Here is a 20,437-nt window from a genome sequence, read left to right as displayed (position 1 = left end):
GAATACTGCCTTTATGGTAAACGATTGCCAGCTGGTGCTTGGGTGCTTAGGCTGCCTATGGCTCTTGAACAGCATACTGAAAACTTCATAATGAAACCCGAAAATCACAGAAGCATAAACACAGCTGCTTATGCGTATAAAGTAAGTGGTTTACAAGGGAAAGCATAATCAGAGGAATCCAGTGTTTAGTCAATTACATTAACAGCAGACAAATAGAAATCATATGTATTTGACAGGAGGCTGTTTTAAGAATCCATATTGGTATGCTGCAAACGTAACGAGACATCTGAAAAGAAATGTCATCCATTATTCATGAACTTGAATAAAACACAAAGGTTCTCTCCCCAAATCAGAAAATTAAAATTCTTTTTAAAAATCTAAGGGTCTTGATTTTGATAACTCATTTAACTTCCTAAATTGTTTTTAGGAGGGTTTTTTTTTTTAAAGTCTGTGCAACCAAAGAGGTTTACTATATCTTAACTATGTGAGAGATGCCTTAAAAACAACAACAACAACAACAGCAATAGCATGAAAACCCCCTCCATTTTAGGGATTTCAAGGCAAGAAGCAATCTCAGAACTTGAAGTGGGCTGGGGGAGGGCTGCTAGAGAATGGCAGGTGATTGGGGAAGATCCCTTGATGAATGAATAGAAGTTTAGCAGTGAACACAACTGGATCATCTTATAGGTCAGAGGTCAAGCTAGAAAGCTCAAACTAGGCCAACTAAGGTCAGAGGTCAAGTTAGAAAGCTCAAAATACCCAATTGCCCATGCCACCAGACTCCCAGACAGATTGTTTCACCCGGGGTGTCCCAGAGGGGGGTGGGTGAGAGCCCTTCCAGCCCTGGTAGCCCAACCACCACAACCCAACCACCACCAAGCTCAGTGTCACTCCCCACATGCTCAGGCTGAGCCTTATGCATGAGTGAGGTCCCACAGAACCCAGAGTGTTGTGGAGGTACAGTGCATTGCCAACCAAGTTCAGCTCTTCTATCCCACTAGCCGGAAAGAGATCTATGGGTTGGTGGAAATCTTTCACTTTAGACCAAATGAATTCAAATATATGTCTGTATCGCTGAACTGGAGCAAAGTGGACTCGGAGCACAACTGAAAAGTGCACAGAACCAGGATAAGACTTAGAGCTGTTAGATTACTTCCAGAGTCTGCCCACCTTGGACAGTCTGCAGCCCTTTGAAATCTCAGGAGTGAGCTCAGCATCTATCATGAACACTCTCTAATGAGTCATCATGGAGGTGAGCCCTATTACTTGATATTCAGGAATGAAAATACCCAAACATTCTGATAATGATTTCCAAGCATACCTGAGGTTCCTTCGTTTGCATGTCTGCAGTTATAACCAGAAACACCCACGGACCTGCAGGATGGTTGCCCTGATTTTTGCCCCGTGTGATAGCACATTTGCATTCTGGCCATGTTGACTGCACCCACTTCCAAGTGATTAGTTTTTCATCTTTACAAACCTGTGACAGGATAAATCAGCTCGAAGATCTGCTTTAGTTAGATCTGGCTTCCTAGTACTCTTCCTGTGCACCACTTGGCTGGCCCAAGACATCACTCAAGCATCCTTCTTAAACCCTGCACCAACCAGACATTACCCTCAGGATTGAGACTTCACCTAAATCTCCCCAAGAGTCACCTTTAGTGTAGCTGGTTTGGACTATCCATAGATTTCAGGTATAGGTACACACATAAGTACTGCATATGCTTATTTTCAAACCATATCATCGACATCAAGAGAGGGATCCGGCAGAGTGATTCCATTTCACTGAAACTCTTCAGTGCCACCCTTGAGAACATCATGCAATGACTGGAATGGGAAGGAATGGGAGTGATGATAGACGATCAGCAACTACACCACCTCTGCTTTGTTGATGACATTGTTTTAATGATACCAAACATTAGCCAAGCAGCACAAATGCTGGCCAACTTCAACCGTGAGTGTGGCAAGGTCGGACTGCAGCTGAATCTCACCAAGACAATGTTTATGAGAAACAAACTCGTTCCTGACGTTCCATTTGCTCTCAATGGGACGAACATCTCTGAATCCAACAGTTATGTATACCTAGGTTGAGAACTCAACATGACAAATGACCTGGCACCTGAGTTGTGCAGGAGGAAGAGAGCGACTTGGAACGCCTTCAAGAGCATCGAAGAAATAGCTAAGAGGATGAAGAACCTCCAGCTCCAGGCACATCTCTTCAATTCCACTGTTCTTCCTAGAATGTGCTCAAGTTCTTCAAACCATTTCCCAGCCTCCATTGTTCTTGCACTAAGGTCCAATGGCAATGGGATACTGCAAGTTTCAAGTAAAATTTCAAATATCTGGTATCATTAGTGGTGATAAATCAATAAAGGAGAAAGGTACAGGTTGAATGAATTATAATTACAGAGAATTTCTGAACACATTTCTAAATTTCAATTAACTATGAGACTCAAGTCCTTAAAGGATTTTAACAAATAAGGTCCTGAGTTGAGAAAATTATCAGAGATCTCCAAATATCTGTTCGTTAATTATTATATCAGTATCACCAAGTATAACTCCAACAACGGCCAGGATCCAGAGATCATCACACTCAGCTCCTGGGAGAGAACAAGGCAGAGTCTCCTACCCTATGCCTGACTGTCTCCACCAGCGCCCAACAGCTGAAGACCACCGAGGCCCAGCCAAGGCCATGCTGGGACCACTCTCCACACACTTGGATGAGCCTCACGCATAAAAGAACTGACAGAGGAACCCAGGTGTGTGGGACCCGGGGCTGAGATCTCCAAGCCTGCACAGTTTGGGACTGGACCTGCCAGTAACTAGACAGTTACACCCACCAACTGCCGTGTAACTCCAACAACGGCCAGGATCCAGAGATTGTCACACTCAGCGACATCTTATCATCTCATTCCTAATTTGGTCAAACTGGCAGGCTACCAAATGTAACATGCCCACACGGCAGAGTCTGGCAAACTCCCCGTGGTATACCCAATATGCCAAATACCAGTAACAATGATGGTCTCATTCTCCTAACCCTGAAAAAGCCTTGAATATGGCACTTTAAAAAAAAAAATCTCAGGGCTAGGACGAAGAAGACGTTACTGGCACCTGCTCGAGGCAATCGACGAACAACAGGGTGGTCGTGATCGTCGTGATCACCAAGTAAGTGCTACTTTATTTCATTATTTTCTTTTAAATTTTATTGAATCACTGTGAGATAGTTAGAAGCTTTCATGTTTGGATTTGTTTCATTATTTTTTAAAAGACAAAAGAAATCTACACTTTATTTATTTATTTTTCAGTAAGTTTATATCCTTAAGGGGTACTGCATCACACAAATTCTGTGACCTTAGCAGGAAGGTTACTTTGGAATTTAACTTGAACCATGCCACTATTTCCATGGGTGTGGGTCAGCTTTCCCCAGATCACTCTGGCTTTGTTAGATTTGCCACCAGAAGTCACTGTGTTGTTCTTTGCTTTGTATACGTAAGCATATCTCTTGCTCTGATAGAATTCAGTTTCACCCTGAGCATAAACGCCTTTGATTTTAAGAAGAACTGTGTGCTCCCTCTGGTTCTGGAGACCCCATTTATCACCAGCAAAAATGCTTTTAGACCTCAGCATAGGACATACAAAATATATTATGATCACAAAAAATCTTGTTCATTTCTATAAGCCATTGGTTGTTTAAACGTGCCAAGATCTCTACCCAAAATCTGACAGTGAATATCCAATTCCCTCTCACTTAAGCCCACAGTTAGTTATTTGTCTCTCAGATGACCAAGTAGTACTTTAAAAAACAGATTTTTCTAGGTGTATGGGTGATTAAGACTGAAAAAAATGCTGAGGAATTTGGAGTGTCTGAAAACTCTCCAGAAAATAAATTGGTGACTTATTTTTCTTTTTTATTTCACAGATATTGTTTCAAAAAATTAGAAATTATAAATTTTTGTTCTATCAATTCATTTAACATTTCCATCCAAATGGCATCATATTACATATGGATAAATTCAGTTTCTTATTATACCGAGATATGAAGCTTTAGCTCAGAATATCCAAAAATGTCCATGAATTCCAATTTAATACATTTATATTAGTGAAGCTTTAATTTCAGAAAAACATACTAAATTTCTCCTGTTTTACAATTGCACATTCCACATATGGAGTGCATCTTTTCACGTGGATGTTGTCTTTTGAACAACCCCAGCTGTGCCCCTGTCTCATGTTCCAGAGTCCTCACTGCCTTGACTGTTAGACTGAAGTGAGTCTTGTTTGGCCTAGTCAATTTGTGAGTAAAAGCATTGATCCAGGTCATCAAAACACAAGGATTCTACCCTGAGTCAGGTTACTGTGCCCAGAGTGAGATAAGCATATAGACGTGAATTAACTGTGGCTTAAGCAGACTTTCTGCTGCCCAACCTCTGAGTGCATCTCTCTGCCCATCCAGTAGCATGATTTAAATCTATTCATAATCCGTAGTGGCTATCCAGATGGAGAATCAGAAGATCAAGTCCTAGTTTTTTCTATGCAGCTACCAGCCAGTGTAGATTTACACAAATTGTATCACCTTCCTAGGTCGTTTTCTTTTTTCCTTTTCTTGTTTTCAGGTTTTTGGGCCATGCTAAGCAATGTTTAGGGATCACTCCTTGCTCTGCCCTTCGGAGTCACTCCTGGTGGTGCTTGGGGGACCACATGGGATCCTGGAGATTGACTGAATCTGGGTCAGCTGCATGCAAGACAAATACCCTGCACACTGTAATTTTGCTTTGGCCCTGGGTTCTATTTTCTTGCAGTGGTAGAAACAACAAAGATTTGAATCCTGACTCCATTTTCTATTTCTGTAATTTGGGACAAGGGATTTAACACCTAGTGACTCACTCTCAGCACCTATAAAACAACAGCAATGAAAGGACCATCCTCAGAGACTTTTGGGCAACTCATTTAAACTTGATAACCTCTCAGTATCTGTATTGCAAGCCATAATTCCCAAAAGTAATGAGAGTATGGAGAATATTGTCTGTCATGGAGGCAGGGGGAGCGTGGGAAAAAGGGGTATACTAGGGAGATTGGTGGTGGGAAATGTGGACTGGTGGAGGGATGGGTGTTTGATCATTGTGTGATTGTAACCCAAACATGAAAGCTTGTAACTATCTCATGGTGATTCAATACAATTTTTTTGAAAAAAGATATTGTCTATCAAGGTCTTAATGCAGTGCCTGCACCATGTTTTCTATAAACGTTAACTATTAAATTTAGTAAGAAGTGGGAAAATAGATGTGACAAACTCTTTGGAATAGTTTAAAGTCCAGACATATATAAGTGTGAAAAATATAGTACTAGCCCTCTAATGCTGTGTGACAAATTACCCTATAAATGAACACCTTAGAATAGCAACTACTAATTATCTCATACAGTTTCTGAAAGTAAGTGATTTGGGGTCAGGATCTCTCAGGAGCTTCAGGAGATTTTTGTGAGATAGCTGAGCTGTTAGGTGTTCTGGCAGCAAATGAAAGCAATGGGCCAAAGCAAAAACAAAAATCAACTCTGTAATCACAAACGTGGGTCGTGGGTGGGTCATGGATGTATAGTTAAGAGTCTGAAAGTGAATGGAGGTGCCAGCTTCCCCCTGGGCCATTCTGCTCTGGAGAGTACTGTGTCAGTCCTGGAGGAGGGTGGGGATGGGATGAGGGTGAGGTGTGGAAAAGAATAGGATATTGAGACTGAATGGGAAACAGAGGTCTTAAAGTTTTGCCCCCACAAGGGCACTCCGAGGTACTGAAGAATATCATGATCGAAGGATTCTAGGAAATAAAAACAAACATAGAATCTGGCTGGACTCGAGTCTCCATTTGATCAGGAGTATTATTTGCATAAAGGTGGACTTTTCCCCGAACTCATGAATTTTTGAATATTGTATGAAAGATCTTGTGTACAAAACTCAGAAATTTTATATTAAGAAGTGTAAGGTTTTGCTTAAGAAGTTTAAATATATTATATGGTTTTAGTAGCACTGTAGCATTGTCCTCCAGTTGCTCATCGATTTGCTCGAGCGGGCATCAGTAATGTCTCCACTGTGAGACTTGTAGTTACTGTTTTTGGCATATTGAATATGCCATGGGGAGCTTGCCAGGCTCTGCCGTGTGGACAGGATACTCTCGGTAGCTTGCTGGGCTCTCAGAGAGGGAGGGAGGAACGAAGCCGGGTCGGCCACATACAAGGCGAACACCCTACCTGCTTTGCTACTGCTTGGCCCAAGTAGATAATATAAAATATATTATAAGGTTTAAGTATATGGTTGTGGGTCCCTCCACAATGTTTAAGCCTCTCTTTTACCATGTACTATGCCATGCATCCTGTTCCTTGAAGCCCAGTCCAGATCCTGCTCCTGTCCCTGTGCTGCCTCCAGCATACGGATGGCCCAGTCTTCTCCCTATACTGTTCTCTGTTCTTTGTTCTTGCCCCTCGTCTGAAATCTGTAGCTGGGACCCGAAATGGGTGTTCCCTTGATTACAGAGCCTGCTTCTCTGTAATCTCTATCTGGACCTCTCTATGGCAGTAGTCCTGTGGCTCCCTGACCCCTTGGTTGATCTCTGGCCAGAGTCACTTGCACATGGCTAAGAATCACTGCTATCTTATCACTTGTCTGGACATAGGGGTAAATGGGCGTTGCCTAGCTGGGTGCATCCTTTTATCTCTCTCTCCCACCCTCAGCCACCTCATTATCTACTTTGACTGGGTAACTTAGCAATGGGTAAGATTTTGAAATGACCAATTAACTTGACTAGGTTATCTTCACTCCATTATAATAATACCTCAGCTATATTAGCAAGCTTGGTATTGGGAGAGAGGTGTCCCTATAGTAGAACTACCAGCTAATATCTTCGTTGTGGCTTATTAGGCCCCAAAAGGCATATAGAGGTAAACAAGTGGACTCCTCGGCCGCTATAGATGTGATCTGCTGGGAATTAGAAGCACCAAACTTTGTACAGAGGCAGGTCTCAGTCATAGGGGTCAACCAAAAGCAAGGGCTTGCAGTTAGATAAAAGCTGGAGGAGCACGGAGGGAAGGAGCAATGCGATTAATTTAAATAGTGCTGCAAGAGGGCAGGACTAAGAGATGAACAAATAGCAAAGGGCTAAGAGTCAGGCTACTTTCAATGTCATCAACAACAACCCTCCAAGCATTCCTTAGTCTGTCAGGCTGCAACTAAGCATGCTATGGCCTGAAACACTTGCTCTCCTCTTTATGAATCTATCCTAGTTTCCCAGTTGCTGGTTTTAACGTGCAATCCAGATGTCTTTAAACACTTTTAGAAAATCTTCCACAATTTTTTTTATTTAAAACTTTAAAAGTTTTAAAATTTTAGTTTATTTTTAAAATTTAGGTAATATGGTTATAATAGTATAATCATTAATGGTTTTGACATATAGTTATTTCATTTACCACACCAGAGTGCCCAAGATCCTCCACTACTGTCCCTTTTAGGTTTTCTGCTTGGTTACTTTTTTAATACTTGCTTTAAAAAAAATCTTTTAACACACAATACATGATAAAAAGAGAGGCCTAAACACTGTGGAGGGACCCACACCCATATACGTAAAGTATTAAAGGAAGATGCAACTGAAATATCTTTGAGGCTCCTTTTCATCCATTTTTCTTTCTATACTAATGTACATCTCTGCTTATACCTTGTTTGAAGAAACAAACACATTGAAGAAAGATAAGAATCTTTAAGAGTCCAGAAGCATAGCCTAAGAAATGTAGAAGAAACATCTAAGTGTGGGACTTTTCATTACATGTAACTGGTGATGGTGAAGTAATAATAAATAGCATTTAGTGTTAGGTGTGGTCTTTAATAATTTTACCTTGTAAAAGGTCCATCTCAAGCAAATGCTGGTCTTGGTCTTCTTTTTTGGCATATCTTTTCCCACCAGAGGTGAAAAATGAAAACCTTGCTGGATGTGTGAACAGTTGGTTTGCTTCTCATACACGAGACAATTTGACTTGACTTATCTAGTTTATTTCTTATAAGAATAGTTCAGATTTGACAGAATTCATAATGAAGTCAAGACGGTTTTAATCTGAGAATGCCTGCTGAACTCCATGGGTCTTCTGAAATATTTTACTGTTTCAGTGGTGCAGTGATTATCCTGGTCACAATACACTGAATGAGAAATTTATGGTGACTTTTAGCAAGAAGGACTGAAAAATTCATTACCCTCCATCTTGACAACATATTAGAACACAAATAGCACTTGATATTTGTGTCTCCATCCCGACTGACCAGAATCAGAAAATCCTGGAAAGAGTATTTATAAAATTCTAAAGATCTTCAGAATCTTAAAGAGTCTAAGAAATGTAGATGAGACATCTACTCATATATTGATTGCTTTCTGATCAAATGTTATGTTATGCAGTGGTCCAACTTAATGAAGAGAAATATATTTAAGAGAGTGGAATTATATTTTCAACAGTATTATGGGCTAGATATTCTGAAAAGTCTATTCAGCTTAAATATGCAACAGTCCTGAAAAAAATATGCTTTTAAATAATGTTCGAGTTTGAAAGTTAGGAAAATTCCCAAGAGCCCATAGAAATCAGGAATTCAAATAAATGTAGAAGACTGTCTACCCAAGAGGAAATGCTGAGACTTAGAATCTGGGGCTTTGGAGTTTATAAATTATAAATGAAAAGGTAAACTTTTTATTTATACAAGAAAGGAAATAGCCTGAGACCCATATATAAAGTCAATACCTATTGATGGTTATGACCCTAACATAACAATGTGTGAGAAAATAATATGACAGCCAGCAAAGGGCAGCAAAGAGGAAATCTATCTGCACTGGGTGGAAAACAGTAATAATCACAAAAACAACAATATCAGCTATTCTGAGAATTTTTAGCTTTGTGCACTTGTATTTTGGAATTCGAATTTATACTATCCATTGAGTTATTACCACCCACAAGCAGGATAATTTCACACAGAAAAATGAACTACTCTTGGATTAGAAGCCCTCAGTGCTGATGTCTAATGTGAGTAAATGCAAATCCTGGAGAAAGCACCTCCTACTCAGGGCTTTCAGGATTCCAATATATTAAATTAAAACAAAAGTCCCCAGTTAAAACAAAAGAGATGTCTCAAAGGGCTAGATTAGGTGTGTTATATGTAGGAACTCCAGGTTTGATCCCTAACATTCCTTGGTCTCCTAAACACAGCTGAGATTGGCCTTCAAATACCACAAAGTCAAACAAAGTTCCCAATTTGGGCTTGAGAGTTAGTACAGAGGTAGGCCTTTGCTTGTCTCCTGCTGACACTGGTTTAACCCCTGGCACTGAGGATGAACTTCTGAGCATAGACAGGGCTCACTCTTGAGCACATAGCCAAGAGTAACTCTGGATGACAATAGCCGATCACACTGGCAATACCTGAGTGTTAAAATTAGATAAAGGGATACCAGATAACTTTTCAGTATCTGTACTGCAAGTGATAATGCCCTAAAGGAGAGAGAGAGAGAGAGAGAGAGAGAGAGAGAGAGAGAGAGAGAGAAGAGAAAGAGAGAGAGACAAGGAAGAGGGAGGGAGGGAGAGAGAGGGGAAGAGGGAGAAGACAAGTGTCTGCCATAGAGGCAGGCTGGTGGGGGGGGCAGGGGGAGAATGGTGATAGGAGGGAAACTGGGGGCGCTGGTGCTGGGAAATGTACACTGGTAGAGGGATGGGTATTGGAACACTATGTAACTGAAACCTTTATCTCACAGTGATTCAATAATAAAATCTAACAAAAAAAAAATAAAAGAAAGTAACTCCTGAGCTCTGTGGGGTAGGCCCACCAAATAAATAGATAAAATAAATTAATTAAAATGACCAAACACTAGGAAATAAACTACAATGAGTGAAATAACAAATAACATATGAAATCCAGTTAATGACATTTTCCAGCATTAACTACAAGAAAAAGAATTAAAGATGAAATAAAATTTTTCTAAATATAAAAATAAGTATTTGCAAACAAAATTAATTAGCACATTAAGAAAATGATACTCCATGTCCAAATGAGATTTATTCTAGAATTGCATGGTTGGTTTAATATTAGAAATTTGCTAATATCTTGTATCATATTAGCTGGACATGAATGTACACTTTCAAATAGCTTTCCTGAGATACAACTAATATGCAATAAATAGTTCATATTTAAAATTTACAGTTTTGTAAATTTTTTCACACATCCATACCTGGAATCAACACCAAAGCCAAAACAATGGACATTGTTCATCACTCTCCAATCTCTTCATACCACTTTTTCCCTCTTCTGGGCCTCTTCTTCCTTCTCATGTAAACTTCTTATTGCTTTCCATCATTACAGATTTACTTTATTTTCTAAAATTTCATGTTAAAGTTATTATACAGGGTATTCTATTTTGTTTGAATTCAACTCAGTATGAGATTCATCCATGTTGTTTCAGGTACTAGTAAGGTATTGCTAAATATTTTCCTAATGATTACATCACTTTAGAAATTAGTGGCGGGTCCTTTTAGTTAAGTGGACTTTAGAAATTCAGTAGGCTAAAGGGGAATGGGAGTGTGAAGATAAATCTTGCTTGAGAGCCAAGTCTTGAGACTTAGTTTAACAGTTACAACTCTCTGTGGATTTTGAACCCTTAAATCTGGATAATCCCCTTAGAGTGGAGATGATCCTGTTGGAAAATAGTTCCTATTGGAAGTAAGTTTGATGGCTCTAACTTGTCCTAGTTTGTGTTTGCAGTGAAGCATAGGTCTGTGTTCCACTAGGGTACATTTTGGGAACCTTGCTACACAGACCAGTTTTTCACCTTGACTTAGTCTGATAAAACTAAAGTGAAAAATCTTAGTTGGTTTTCTCTTATCAGGCTTGCGGGTCCACTCAACTTCATAGGAATGCAGAAAGAAACTAAACCAAGTGTTTTAGAGGGTTGCATTGTCCGGGGAGGAGAGGGGATAAAAAACGGCCTAGAAACAAGTGATTTATGACTCCCACTGGTATGCTCAGCATTTCTAGGGTTGCTTATAAGATTCTCAGGGAAGGGAAAGAAGGTAGACTAGAGGAAGCAAGAGATATGTTTTAGGACTCATTCTTTACAAGAATACAGAAAAGTGTAGGTCCATAGTAATTTCCCTGAGTATCTTTCATGCACGGGTGCAGCCAACAGACCTACAGAAAAGTTGGCAAAGTCTGAGTGAAGGATGTAGAACTTCAAGAAGGGATGAGGGCGATAAAGAGATCGATACAGTCTAGTGGTTGGCCTGACCTGATATTTCAAGAAGCAGCCAAAGGGACTAGGACAAACACTGGCTGGGGGTTAGAATCAGTGAGCAAGAAGACAGAAAACCTGCATATAGAACCCTGTAAGGAAGGTAAAAATGATTGATAATGGAAACTGTAAATAAGTAAATAATTTTCAGACTAGAGACAAGCATCGCCCCAAGGTAATTCACCATATCAGTTTGGAACATTTTCTCTTCTCACCCAGTCTGGGAACCAATTCTCAAGCTGGCTGTCAGAGGCACACAGAAATAGCTGCTAGGGAACCTGAGGTGGCAAAAGGGAAATTGACTTTCTCACAGACATCTTTGGCATTAATGAAAAAGCAATTATAGTCTCTAATTTTTTTTTAAATAGTGGCTCTTCTAGTGCTTTAGAGATAACCTGATTTATATACAAAATTCCTGCTAGCAATCTGTGTAGCATATCTTAAAAATAATCACTGTAATTTTAAAATAGTCATAATCCCCACTGCCCCTGAGAATATCTCTAGTGCAGATAAACAAGAACAATGCCAGTGGGTACTGCAGCCATAGCAGCCAACACCAATTTGGCTTGCACGTATCAGAGACTGTTCTGAATGCATTCCACATATTTATTTCTCAAACCTGTCTTATGATGTAACCATTCCCAATTAATAGAACAACTCCTTTGCGTGGCATTGGGCTAACAATGGTTTTGTGACTGTGAAACTGGTCTAGTTCCTATGTGGGATTTTGGGTATTGTTTATAAGTTACCACCCAGAACACCTGATGTTTGTGGCATCACACAGTGTAAGGAAGCAGTTCTGGTCCTCCCCAGCATGTCCAGGCCTCTGTCTTCTTTGCCTGTGCACATCCTGTCCCTTTGGGTTTGGCTTTTACCAGTGGATAATGTCACTCTTTCTGTTCCCCACTGTTCTGAATTGCACTGTCCCCTTCAAATCTTCCTAGTTTGAAGTCTGTTGCTCTCTCCATCTATCCCTGGGGCTCGGCTGCCCGTCTCTCAAGGCTAATTACTCTGTTACTTCCTGCCCTTTTGGCTTTCCTTTGCTCTCTGGCCACATGAACCAGAGTGAGAATTGCCTGCTGTCCACTGGGCATATGTCAGAGATCAAAGAGGCTGCCTGCTGTCTGGGCACAAGTGCAGGTGCAGAAAGGAAGTTTCTTGGCCCGTATCCTTTCTTTTATTTTTGCTTGTTTTTTAGGTCACACCTGGAGGTGCTCAGGGGACCACATGGGGTTCAGGGAATCTAACATTTGTAAACAACATGGAAGACAAGGGTCTTATCTGCTGCACTATCTCCTGAGTTTTCCCTTTTCAATGTTACTACTTCTGCCCCTTTGCCATTTCCTTCCTATTTGACTGGCTCCCCCTCATATAGGTGATATTTTAAATGGTCAATCAAATAAACTAGATTACTGTTGCCCCGATAGCACAGCGGTAGGGCGTTCGCCTTACTAAGCGGCCAACATGGCCGACCCGAGTTCGATTCCTCCGCCCCTCTAGGAGAGCCCGGCAAGCTACCGAGAGTATTCGATATGCCAGACACAGTAACAACAAAGTCTCCAATGGAGACGTTACTGGGCCCGCTCGAGCAAATCGACGATCAACGGGAGGGCCTTTACCTTACCTTTACTGTTGCCCCAGGAAATATAATGATTATTTATGTTAATAGATTGGGGTAGGGAGTAAACTCCTTAACAAATAAAAATTCTAACAAATTCTAATAAATTCCTTCAAATTCTAACTCTAACAAATAAACTCTAAATAAACTCTAAATATATAAATTCAGCTACAATTCCCATGCTTATCAATGAAGATCATTAGTCAGCTAGGGAGATTGTGTACAAAGGATTTTAAGCAGCATATATCTAATTTTCTTCTTTTTAAAGTAAATCATTTTGGCCAGGGAATACTACAGTGAATAAGGCACTTGCACCCGGCTGACTCGGGTTTGATGCCTGGCACAACATACGGTCCCCCTGAGCACCTCCTGTGAGACCGAAGCCAGAGTCAAGAGTAGCACAGCAGGCGAGGCCTCAAAGTAAAAACAAATAAATACAAATCATATTATTATTATGAAAGAAATAATATTTAATTTCTGTGAAGACAACCATGGGTTCTGTGGGATTTTTGAAAATATAACTCAGTGACTTCTGATTTCTCCACTTTGGTGAAAGTTTGGATTGGTCATCTGAGACAGTTTATATACTAAAAATATATTTTCCTAGAAAATTTGACATTGAGACACGAACAAAATAAACAAAAATTAATTTTTTTTATTATGGTGGTTCCCAAGCATTGCCTAGAGGCCCCGGGGCATTCTTGGCACTTTGTGGTCAACCGGGATGTTGGTTCCATGTAAGGGCCCAAAGATGGAATTCAGTTCATGTCCTGAAGGGCCGGAGATACTCGAACCATGCTAGTGGTGTTAGGTGTCCCCAGGGCTGCACCTGGTGGTGCTCAGTGCTCAAGGAACTATGTTGAGCTGGGAATTGAACTCCGGTTGGGTGCATGTGAGACATACACCCTAATCACTGTACTGCCTCCCAGTCCCCACCTTCCATTACATTTTTGATTGTTACAGAAAACACATAATTCTGAAAGAAAAAAAATCATAAAAACAAACAACCAGATCTAACCAGTTTGTGTTTTGTATTGCATCTTTTGCAAGTATTGTACTATGAAAGGTTTCAATTTTGTTAAACATGTAAAGGAGAGAAACTAAGTGTGAAATAAACAGAGTCAAAGGTTGCTAGATGAATAGCATATTAAGGACGTTGGTGACACCATGGTCAGGTAAAAATAACACAAGATGTCAAAGGTTAAGCCGTAAGTAAAGTATATGTGGGATATTTCTGTTCTGGGTGCTCTGTGATGAGTGAGAAATGGGAGAAGAAATGTCTTCCACAGGACTGGAAGAAGGAAGAATTTGCAGACAAAACAGAAATTTCTAGCCAAGAAAAGAAAAAGAAAACAAAAAAAGAAAAAGAAAAAGGTATATTCTATATCCTGCCTAAGAGTTGGGAAAGGTAAGCATTAAATCTACAATTTCCAGGGTCAAATAGAATAATTGCTTAAGGCACTTGTTTGCTGCTGATACTGGAAATTCTGAGCACTGGGTATGGCCCAAATCCCCATAATCAGTATTAAATAATTTAAAAAACTTATGTCATCTTTTGACAATTCAGTTTCATACTGCACTTTAGAGTGTAATTCATTTTCCTAACAGTTCTAATATACTTCTATTGAAAGGAGTGGGGAGAGAGAAATAGTATCATGGGGATGAAGAGCTTAGTATTCATTTGAGACAAACCCAAATTGAATGCTGCAATTGGAGTTGCTTCTTCCTGAGCACCTTCAGGACTACTTCAGTGCATGGATATTATTGGTTCTCATCTGAAAATAATGAGAATGATCATTATATATGTTTGCCATATTTGTGTGGCAGAGAACTCCTAGTTAACGATAGGGTCAGTAGTCCTTGATTTTTGTCTTTTTCTATTCTTCAGTCTCTCTTCCACCCCTAACTAGTGTTGTCTGGGCTTCTGGGACCATCTATGTTCTATTTTTATTTTTTATTTTAGGTTTTTTCTTTTGGGATCACATCTGGCTATGAACAGGGATTACTCCTGTGTCTGCACTCAGGAATTACTCCTGGTGGTGCTCAGGGAACCACATGGGATGCTGGGAATCAAATCCAGGTTGGCCGCGTGCAAGGCAAATGCCCTTGCCACGCTGTGCTATCACCCCCAGCCCCCATCTATATTCTTTTTTGAAAATTTATTTTTTTATGAATCACCATGAGATACAGTAACAAAGCTTCCATGTTGAGTTTCAGTCATACAATGATCAAAGTCCCATCCCTCCACCAGTGTGCATTTTCCACCACCAACATCCCCAATATCCCTCCTGCCAACCCCATCCCACAACACCCCCTGCCTCTGTGGCAGGCACCTTCCTTCATACTCTTTCTTCTTTTTGCACATCATGGTTTGCAATACAGTTACTGAGAAGCCATCATGTTTGGTCCATTGTCTACTTTCAGAACACATCTACTATCTCAAGTGATCCCTCCAAACATCATTGACTTAGTGGTCCCTTCTCCATCCCAACTGCCTTTTCCCTCTGCACACGAGAGGCTTCTAAACCATGGAGCAATCTTCCTGGCCTTATCTTTACTATCCTTGGATGTTAATCTCATATTTGGGACCATCTATATTCTGCTAATTCCATTAAAAGTCTTTCTTCTGAGCTACAAATCAATACAATCTCACAACCTCTTGTGAATGTTCCAGAGTCACTAGAATAAAGTAGTAAACAAAACTGGCATAAAGCAGATATAAAACAAAAATACTATGAAGCCCAGAACTCCAAATAAATAAGTTAATCATTTAAGTCCCACAGTGAACACATAAATTAAATTTGTGAGTTAATTAAATGTGTGATTTAATTAATTTTAATAAATTAAAATGAATTCAAGTAGGCCCCACACTGAACTCATAAATTAGATGGTTGTCCCAGTCACTCAGCTACTTTGAGTAGAAACCACTTCTTAGTAGTTTTATATTTAGTTGTTTTTCTTCTTCAATGCCTAGATTATCATCCAATAAATGCGATAGCAGGCTGGAGCAATAGCACAGCGGTAGGGCATTTGCCTTGCGCACAGCCAGCCTGGCTGAGCCAGGTTCGATTCCTCCGCCCCTCTTGGAGAGCCTGGCAAGCTACCGAGAATATTCAATATGCCAAACGCTGTAACAAGAAGTCTCATAATGGAGACGTTACTGGGCCTGCTCCAGCAAATCGATGAACAACGGGAGGACAGTGACAGTGACAGTGTAAATATATCAGGTCTCTCGTGAGCATCAACAAAAAGCTCCATCAACAAAAGGCTTCATCCACTTTTGTTCGCCAATTTAGACACAAATGGTTTATTTTATTTTCTAGGAGTGAACCATTTAAAGTGCACTTGAGGAGCGTCTGCCCTGCCCTCTTCACTCCTGACAGTGGCGCCCATCTCATCTTAGATCTAAGACCCCAGGTGTCCCCCGAGATGCCTGAAGAGAAGCAGTTTTGAGCGTCTGCCCTGCCCTCTTCACTCCTGACGTCGGCGCCCATCTCATCTTAGATCCAGGTCAGCACAGCTGCCGGCTCGCGACCCTAGGACCTCCATCTTTCCCTGGAGGACCCCAGGTGTCCCCCAAGATGCCTGAAGAGAAGCAGTTTTGAGCATCTGCCCTGCCCTCTTCACTCCTTACAGCGGCGCCCGTCTCATCCCAAACCCAGGGTTCTGTAGAGGCGTGGCCTCCTCAAAAGTGGGCGTGGCCTCAAAGTGGGCATGGCTGAATTTCCGGCGGGCGGCCACTCACACGGCCGCAGGTTGTTTTCCCATACTAAGGAACCTAGTCCCCAAGGAATCTAGTTCCTAACCTACTCAGCAATATGAAGAAACAAAGAAAATCTCCAACACAAGGGGAGAACAACGAAAACAATCTAGACCATTCCGACAATACAGCTCACCTAAGGGACCTCTCTGACATAGAATTCAGATACGAAGTCATCAAGATGTTCAATCAACTCAATGAAACAGTCAGACAGACAGCCAGTAATACCACAGAAAAAATCGACAAATTACGAGAAGAAATGAGAGCAGAAATGTCACGATTAAAAGATTCCATAGATGAAATGAGAAACTCAGTTTCTTCTCTTAAAAATAGAATGACCACAGCTGAAGAGAGAATCAGTGAGCTGGAAGATCAGCTGCAACAAGCCAACACGCAACAACAAACAGTGGCAAGGGACCTCAAAATGGCTCTACAGAGAATCAGAGTCCTAGCAGATGATTCCAAGAGGAACAATATTAGAATCATGGGACTACCTGAACCTCAGGGAAACAATCCCAACGAAAAAAACACCGTCAAACAAATCATTGCTGAAAACTTCCCAGAGCTGCACAATGCAGCCATTCAGGTTCAAGGAGCCCGAAGTGTGCCAGCTAAAAGAGACCCCAACAAAAACACTCCAAGACATATCATAGTTAGAATGATCGATACTGCCGATAGAGACACAATACTGCAAGCAGCAAGAGCAAAGAAGGAAATCACATACAAAGGAGCATCCCTTAGATTCACAGCAGACCTATCAGAGGAAACCCTACAAGCCCGAAGGCAGTGGCGAGATATAGTCAAAAAACTCACGGAAATGAATGCTTCCCCAAGAACACTCTATCCGGCTAAACTCTCCCTCAAAATCGAAGGAACAGTACACTATTTTATAGATAAACAGCAGCTCAGGAACTTCATAGACTCAAAACCAAACCTAAAGCAAGGCCTAAAGGGGCTACTATAAGAAAAGACAAACCCTACAACCACAACACACCCGCACAGAAACATGACACAAAACCCCATAACCATTCTCTCTCTCAATGTCAACGGTCTAAATTCACCAGTTAAGAGACACAGAGTGGCAAAATGGATACAGAGACAGAACCCAACATTCTGCTGCCTAAAAGAAACTCACCTCAACAGCCAGAGCAAACACAGACTCAAAGTCAAAGGATGGAAAACAATCCTGCAAGCACACAACTCCCTCAAAAAAGCTGGGGTGGCCATACTAGTATCCGACAACATTAATTTCACCTTGAAAAAGATTAGAAGGGACAGTGAAGGCTATTTTCTCTTCATCAAGGGATACGTACAACAGGAAGAAATCACACTCTTAAATGTATACACACCTAATGAGGGAACAGCTAAATATTTTTTTTTCCCCTTTATTTTATTTTATTTTAAAGTTGTAGATTTACAATTTTTTGTGCTTTGGTTTCAATTATACAATGATCAGATACCCATCCCTCCACCAGTGCCCATTTTCCACCACCATGGATAATATCCCTCCCACCCCCATCCCCCCATCCCCCCTGTCTCTGTGGCAGGGCAATCCCCTGTGTTCTCTCTCTCCTTTTGGGTGTTGTGGTCTGCAAAAGAGGCATTGAGTGGCAAACATGTTCAGTCCATAGTCTACTTTCAACATGCATCTCCCCTCCTGGGAGGATCCTCCAAACATCCTTTATTTGGTGCTCCCTTCTCTATCTGAATAGCCCTTTCCTCTAGGATACCCGGCTGGCCTCTAAGTTATGGAGTAATCCTCCTGGTGCTGATCTCAGCTATTCTTGGGTATTAATCTCATACTTTGTTACTTTATATCCCCCAGATGAATGCAATCTTTCTATGTCTATCCCTCTCTTTCTGACTCATTTCGCTTAGCATGATACTTTCCATATTGTACCACTTGTATGTAAATTTCATGACTTCATCTTTTCTAACAGCTACATAGTACTCCATTGTGTAGATGTACCAAAGTTTCTTTAACCAGTCATCTGTTCTTGGGCATTCAGGTTTCTTCCAGTTTCTGGCTATTGTAAAGAGGGCTGCAATGAACAAACAAGTGCAGATGTCACTTCGACTATACATTTTTGCCTCTCTGGGATATATTCCCAGGAGTGGTATTGCTGGGTCAAATGGGAGCTCAATTTCTAATTTTTTGAGAATCGTCCATACTGTTTTCCAGAAGGGCTGAACCAGTGGACATTCCCACCAACAGTGAAGGAGTGTCCCTTTCTCGCCACATCCACGCCAGCATCGGTTGCTTTTGTTCTTTTGAATTTGGGCCAGTCTCTGAGGTGTGAGATGGTATCTCATTGTGGTTTTGATCTGCATCTCCCTGATGATTAATGATGTAGAGCATTTTCTCATGTGCTTTTTTGCCATTCGGATTTCTTCTTTGAGAAAGTTTCTGTTCATTTCATTGCCCCATTTTTGGATGGGGTTGGATGTTTTCTTCTTGTGGAGTTTAACCAGTATTTTGTATATCCTGGATATCAACCCCTTGTCAGATGTGTATTCGGTGAATATCCTTTCCCATTCTGTAGACTGTCTTTGTATTTTGGTCACTGTTTCTTTGGAGGTGCAGAAGCTTCTTAGTTTAAGATAGTCCCATTTATCTATCTCTGTTTTCACTTGCTCGGCCAGTGGCGTGGCATCTTTGAAGATACCATTAGCTTCAATGTCATGGAGGGTTTTGCCAACTTTATCTTCAATGTACCTTATGGTTTCTGGTCTGATGTTGAGGTCTTTAATCCATTTTGATCTTACTTTTGTACATGGTGTTAGGCAGAGTTCTGAGCCTATTTTTTTGCATGTAGCCGTCCAGTGATGCCAACACAATTTATTAAAGAGGCTTTCCTTACTCCACTTCACATTACTTGCACCTTTATCAAAGATTAGATGAGCATATGATTGAGGAGAGATGTCAGTGTATTCAACCCTGGGAACAGCTAAATATTTAAAACAACTGCTAACAGATTTTAAGGAGGACATCACTACCAACACAATAGTACTTGGAGACTTCAACATCGCCTTAACACCTCTGGATAGATCAACAAGAACAAAACCCAGCAAGGAATTATTGGCTTTGAAAGAAGTAATAGAAGAGAAAGGGCTTATGGACTTATACAGGGCTTTACACCCCCCAAAAAAAGAATACACATTCTTCTCCAGCGTGCACGGAACATTTTCCAAAATAGACCATGTGCTAGGACACAAAACATACCTCAACAGAATCAAGAAGATAGAAATAGTATCAGCCATCTTTTCAGACCATGATGCACCGAGGATAGAAGTGAATCACACACAGACACGGAGAACCAAATCAAACACCTGGAAATTAAACAACTCGATGCTGAACAATGAGTGGGTCAGGAACGAAGTCAAGGATGAAATCAAAAGATACCTGGAAACAAATGAGAATGAAGACACAAACTACCAGAACTTATGGGATGCAGCGAAAGCTGTATTAAGGAGAAAATTTATAGCTCTGCAAGCATATCTTAAGTTGATAGAAACGATGCACATAAACAATTTGACCTCACAGCTCAAGACCTTAGAAAAGGATCAACAGAAAGAGCCTAAATCAGGCAGAAGGAAAGAGATCATAAAACTAAGAGCAGAAATCAAAGACATGGAAAACAAAGAAACAATCCGAAAGATCAATGAAACCAAGAGCTGGTTCTTCGAGAAAATAAATAAGATAGATAAACCACTAGCAACACTCACAAAGAAACAGAGAGAGAGAACCCTAATAAATCGAATCAGAAATAA

The 20,437-nt window shown here is 40.7% G+C and overlaps 1 pseudogene; it reads right to left on the bottom strand.

The window, feature by feature from the left end:
- Nucleotides 1-3,310: 3,310 nt before the first annotated feature.
- Nucleotides 3,311-3,627, bottom strand: LOC130027651 (60S ribosomal protein L35a-like; annotated as a pseudogene).
- Nucleotides 3,628-20,437: the final 16,810 nt, after the last annotated feature.

The sequence above is a fragment of the Sorex fumeus genome, unplaced genomic scaffold (genome assembly GCF_029834395.1).
Source record: "Sorex fumeus unplaced genomic scaffold, SorFum_2.1 ptg000037l, whole genome shotgun sequence".
Classification (NCBI taxonomy): Eukaryota; Metazoa; Chordata; class Mammalia; order Eulipotyphla; family Soricidae; genus Sorex; species Sorex fumeus.
Note: the sequence above shows the minus strand (reverse complement) of the source record. Positions and strands in the feature narration are given on the sequence as shown.